A 6,889-nucleotide genomic window follows, 5' to 3' on the forward strand; every position below is an offset into this window, starting at 1 on the left:
ATATTTATAACCTTGTATCCAAACTTCAGTATAGTACAGTATAGATAAGGATTTTGTTAGAAATTAAATTTATAGATCAGATTAATTGACCAAACTTCATTGACTCCTTGTCCAAAAAATTTGAGGTTAGATGACTGTTAGGTAATTTATTTGAATTATAATTGAAATTTTTCTAGTTAAAAATAATTTTTAAAAGCTGTATATTAAATGAAGAATATTTTCAATTGTTCTCTAAAATTTAGACGTAATCTATGCTTTGACTTCACCGAATCAAAGCTATCTTTCAAACAAAAGCCCGTCACTGGGACCGAAGAACTAATCTAACTTGTCGGAAACTTAATCGTGATTCAATGCAGAAATGCTTTCCTTAGATCGAGAAATATCAGCATTTTTGATAAAATTTTCGCAACCACACTTATTTTTACCTAGAAGGTATTACACAATTTACAATAAAGATACACAAAATTAACGGAATTAATTGTGGAGGTTTTCTATAAATTTCTTTTTGATGTTTTTACTGCTATGTTTTGTTTTATAGCTATAATGGACCTTTTACCATTAAAAAAACATTTTAATTAAAATCATAAAATTAATGAACTCAACTTTTAACGGTTAGTCGTAAATAACATAGTCGATTAGATAACCATTTCAATTTAAACTTTTTGTTTTATGAAAAATTAAAATTGTATAAATAAAATATTTTAAAATAAATAACATTATGAATATTCGCATCATTTCTCACACTATAGTAACATTAAAGGAATAAAAAATAAAAATAATAAATTTACTAAAAAACTTACTTGTGACCATTGTTAGTGTCATAAGCTCAATATTACTTTATAAAGGAACATTTTTGCTTTTTTCTTACAGCTCGTTCTGATGAAAACTGAGAACTTAGGATTTTTCTGAGAAAATCTAAGAATGAATTTCTTTGTGTGGGTAAAATGGTTAAATATATAAAATACTAAATACACCGACTCGAGTCTGGGCACGGCAAGTTAATTAGTAAAGAAACTAGAACGTTACATCCTGAGGTTGCAAGTTCGAATTCTGTTTGCCTCAACTTTTTTCTCTCTTTATTTTCTTGCCGTATTTCAATTTAGTTATAAGCTCGACATTGCTGAAATGTAACATATGTATATATTATATAACCTTTGTAGTGGTGAAAAAAAAAATTACGATTCTAAATAAACATAAAACGTTTTAAAAGAAATGGAAGGGACATAATGTGTTGGGAGTTGTGGTCGGTCACTGGAATTAGAACACTGGGATACTTTAGTTAAAAAAAAAAAACTATTGGAGAGGAAAAGAATTTTACTCGCGAATTTCGCTAACTTCTACTTTTACACTGTAGACATTCTTTGGTTAGAATCTAGTATATGAACTTAACTTACATGTATTATTTGTCGTATAGCTGTTACAAGTTTTTATTGTAGAAAAACTAAAATCACAAAATATACAGGTTTTAATTATTAGTACAATTTAAAAAGCAATAATAGTTCATCTTGATAACGACAAAAATACGCAGTCATTTCTATGATTATTTTTAACATGCAATCGCAATCTGATCTAAAGAAGCTCGTACAGCTCTATTAAATCCTTATTAAATCAGTCTACTCGTACTGTCGAGAGGATTAAATAAAGTAGCCAATTTTTAGATTTTCATTCAGCTTATAAAATGTAAAGAATGAATTATTATTGTCCTTAAAGAAGATTTCTTCGTTTATACGCATATAAGTTTTTAATTTTAATATTTATTTTCAATAAGGTTGGTTTTTTAAATTCCCCCTTATTTGCATTCACTGGCTTGAGTTGAAAGCTCTTTACAATATTATTGTTACATTTCATTGCGAGAAACGATGACTGGTGTATGTCATACTGGATAACAGATAATGTCTTTTTGGTCACTACAATTGAGGTATGTTTTTTTAATCCAGCTAAAATTTTCGCAACATTTTTATCACAGTGTCCTAATTAAACTTAGGCTATAATTACTGATGTGACAGTGTTGAGAATGTCTTTTTGCTATAAACTGGTGAAATAATAAATATTGTTGACTTTAAAAACATTGAGAACAATCAATATTGATTTTTAATTTGTTCTTAGAACTATATAAATATATTCATATACACAATTCATACCTACACATAAATAGAAAAGCAATATAAGAATTTTTCACTGCAACTTAAAGTAGTTACAGTAACGACTAACATGAACTTCTGGGTGTATGTTCGTTGAGGTCGTTAGATATCGCTACTTTGCGACCTCTAGTTTTAAAGCCAAAGTAAAATGTTTTCGGAACGAAGTCAGATGTTGTTAACTTAGATTAAGTATTTTAAAGTTTATCTGCATAAAATATTTTGTAGTTCTTACATTTTCAGAAATTTACTTGAGAGTCTGGAGCAGACTTTGTTAGATATTTTATAATTATTTTTATGTATAAAATTTATCTTATATTATAAATAAAATAATAAAATGTCAAAGGAAAGTAGAATACTTAAAATAAGAAGGATATATTAGATAGCTTCAATAATATAAGAGGCACAAATAATGTACTGGTACACTCAAACACTTTTAGCGGTTGAAGTTTAAATGGGTTGGCCACGTAGCAAGACTTAAAGACAAGACTTCAAAGTCACTACTTAAGCCTATTTTAATGTAGTCTGAGAAAAATGCATAGCTTGCTCTAATTATCAAATTGTCTAATTGCCCATGTCACACAGACAGTAATTGTCAAATAATTAAATTATTACAGGCCATGGTAGAAAGTTGTAACTAAACACTTCAGGCAATCTCCAAAGGGGCGATAACAAGCTTGTGAAATTTAATTCAACCAAATTCCACCAAAGCGCTAGCGTGTTTTTTCATCGCTAGAAAGAATCCGTTCACCTTGACTCCAACTTTTTGGAAAGCGTTCTTGGAATACGTTCTTGGAACCTTGGTACTCTGGCAGTCTTCAGTTCATACATATCGAGGTGTCCTCGATACTTAACTTTAGATGATACATGGAGTCCAAAGCTAAAGCAGCTGCAAGGAATCTTGGTGCTCTCACAAAAGTGCGACAGTACTTTAGACCGGGGACATTTGTTTGTCTATACAAGCATGGATCTGTTCTTGTTTGGAATAATGCTGTCTCATTTGAGAAGGCGCTATTAAGTGTCTCCTTACTGACTTGGACTTAGTGGAGTAGGTTGGATACGCAAAAGTTTTACACTCTGGAGAGTGTGCACAGGAATTACGTGCTTTAATTTCTGAATCGCCTTTCTATCATCGGCCCAACTTTCATCTACCAGATGAAAGTTGGGCCTTCATCTTGTCGTTTTAGACCTTCCTTGCATTTGGAAAAAGTAATACGCTTCTTCGTTCCTTATGCACACAGCAAAGGATTGATATATGTAGTTTTGCTCCATGTGTGTTTTCTTCATATTATAACGTAGGCGTCTTCAAGAAAAGCATGAATAGATTGATACTGAGATAGTGCGCTTACCACCAACGACTTCATCATCACCCTGTCACTTTTTTCCCCAGATGAAATGACAGTCAAGCACTATCCAGTCGAAATAAAAAAAAATACTTTGGGCTACCCTTTTCAAAACCGAAGTAGACTTTTTCAATTATGTCGTTTCTTAGTAAAAGAAAAGTAAACCACGTGATGATCTTCGTGAATGTTTTTTTTATAATTAATCGACTGTTGCTTTTAGTTTTGTTATGAAACAGAAAATTATTTAAGTATAGCCACGCCAGTATATATTTTTTTTTAATCTACATCAGATAGCATACAACGATTTCCAATCCCTAAATTAATCTATATAGAAATAACCTTCGGAAAACAGACATGCCGAAAACTACCCAAAAAACTTGTCTTTGGTGTAATCTGTACGAATTAATAACAATCTTTGAGAGGACCGTAAGTTGGACCACAGAACTAATCTAACTTGTCCGAAACTTTGTCCTCATTTAAAGTTGATTTTTTCTCCACTCAAAGAAATTGCACAGATTTAAGTTAGATCTTCTGAGGATCACTTAGTTAGTTATACTAATTATGATGCAAGTTTTATTTTCAAATTATGCCTTTCACAAAATCTGTTATAATTACAACTAAAACTTTATAAATTAAAAAGAAGATAACATTATTGTTTGAGTGTATTTAAAATTGACTAATTGTTAACAATTTATTTCAGGACCTATTAAGCGAGCGTACTATATTTCTCAACTTCAGTTAGCATAATATTTTTCAATCTCTGACGTTTTGAAGGCGGGAGGTAGAGATTAAAGTATAAGAAGTACTTTCAGCACTTTAATCTACGTTTGAAATTATCTCTTCTCTAAAAATTCAGCTGCATTAGCGAGGGATTTTATAAATGTACAAAAACTTTGCTTTCCAATTATATTGTATAAAGTATCCAAATATAACTATATTTTCAACGACAAAATTTTAAGTCCTCTAATCGTATATAAAATAGCGCTGTCATTATACACATTTATATTCAATGAGAAGTCATAACCATAAAATGTGTCCTATGTTAGGAAGGTTACGCTATATGAGGGTGACGAATTTTTACAGTAGATCCATCACACATACAGGATAATAAGGAAAAATATATCTTGCACGTTTAGTAATATTTCATTTTATTTTTGTGCCTTAAATATGCGAGCGCAGAATAAGACCGAGTGTAAATTTATTTATTCTTTGAAAGGAGGATATTTCCAAATAATATTTAGAATAATATAGCAAACTGATGATGATGATTGTGGCGTCTCGTGCTATAGATAGGAACACCATTTTAAGAAGAGCAATAGTCTCTTAAATATTACGTCATTCATCAAGAGCAATGAAATGAATGCGACTGAATTACGCAGGAAATGTAATGATTTCGACAAGTATGTTATTTTACTCATAAAATAATTGTTGACATTTATAATATGGGCTCAGTCCTCTCATCCATAACCGCAGATTATTGCCGAGATAATTTAAACTGACATAATATTGAATTGCAATTTCAACTAAAATATTACTATTAAGAGTATTTCTCTTTTAAATTATCAGATTAATATGTTATAACAAACAGTGAATTCCTTTTTTTACAATAAAATTACTCATAAGTACGAAATATCGAACACCAAACATAAAACACAATATCTCAAATGACTCCAACCTGACACTTTCATGCGATAAATCAAAAAAATGTATCGGATACATAATATATCCCATAAAGTTCATTGGTGCTGAGATAACACAACAAAAAGAAACGACTAGAAAGTTACGACAAGCCTTCGATCTGGATACAATCTTGCTTATTAACTTTCTTTTGTATTGAATAATTCATTATTATATGTTATGGAATAATTTATTTTTATCAAATAACAATTTTAAACTTGTTATTTCACCACGGAATCATGTTGTTTTGAACGCTTTTACAAACAGTATAATTTACAATTACATCCAGACGAGGATATACTTGAAAATTTTAAAGAGATTTGTATAAGAGGGCCCTTCATAACACTGCATTAAGGATAAGTTAAGGCTTACTCATCCAGCTATAAATATTAAAGAAGCATGCCGCATTAAACGGTGCTGCGTGAAAAGGTTTCGTATTTTATATTCTTGTTTTCATATTTTAAAATGAAAAAACAAAGGACGATATCGAAATTGTATAATTGTACCTATTGTTGTATCTATTTAAACTGAAAAACCACGAAGAATTAAGAGAAGAATGGAAAGATTAATAGAAAAAGAAAAATATGCATGATTTTTTTAAGTGTCAAGACAATTACAAGTCATTATCCATATTAATTAAAAGAGACCATTTAGATATATATATATCTATCATTATAGTCCAATATTACAATATAAAAGATTTTGAATTAAAAGTTTGGTTATTATGACTGAAAGTACGTTAAGTAGTAATATTTTTTGTCCATAATCTAACTTTTCCTGTATAAAGTGCTTCAAATTCACAGCAGACAGTAATGTGCCAAATATTTTAACCCCCCCCCCCCCCACCCAAAGTTTCCAGATGTGTAAAAGGAAGCCGTTTTATAAATATTTTTGTGTCGTATAATACTTTTCCCATCGGAAAACCTAAGAAGAATGTTGCCAGCTCAAAAACCTCCTTAAAAGCTATAAACAAAGCAGACTTTAAAACTACGTCACGATGAAAATTTGAAGAAACAAATCTTTAGAGAATTTATCGTATTTTATTTTTTAATTAAATAATTCCTGATAAAGTTTCGATTTGTTAAAGTATAGTCATAACTTTTAAAAACACAGTTTCAGATGAAAACAAAGTTCAATAAGCCCAAAAGTGACATACCAAATTCTATAGAACTTATTGGAGACATTATGTTCATTTTAAGTACCATCTTTACAGACTCCTAACACTAATGTTAGGATGATACTACTCTATGAAGAATAATATTAATCTGTTATGAGTTCTTTTCATGGATATTAACTGTTATATTATTAAAAATATAATATTTTTACTGGTGATGTTACCAGTAGTTTAATTTAAGGTCACAATAATTAAAAAAATATATATAAAAAGCTACTCTTGACTTCCGAAGCTCGTTCCGTTTTCTTGAGCACCCTAATGATTCCTCCCACACCAACCCAAATTGAAAGTTAAACAAATAAAATTCCATTATGACCCAGCGCCTGTAAATAAATTCGATTTGAGCTTCAAGTACTTATCATTAATTTTGATGGAAATTAAATACCTTTCGGTAAAAAATTCAATCAGGCAACAACGCTGTTTTGTCAATTATACCTAGATATTTATTTCAATATAACAATTAAAATTTTACAATAACTTTCATATTGTTTTAATTTTATTATCTAATAGTACATATAACATAATATATTAATTAACTGAGGTAACTATAATATTCC

The sequence above is a fragment of the Danaus plexippus genome, assembly GCF_018135715.1.
Source record: "Danaus plexippus chromosome 13 unlocalized genomic scaffold, MEX_DaPlex mxdp_40, whole genome shotgun sequence".
NCBI classification, from domain to species: Eukaryota; Metazoa; Arthropoda; class Insecta; order Lepidoptera; family Nymphalidae; genus Danaus; species Danaus plexippus.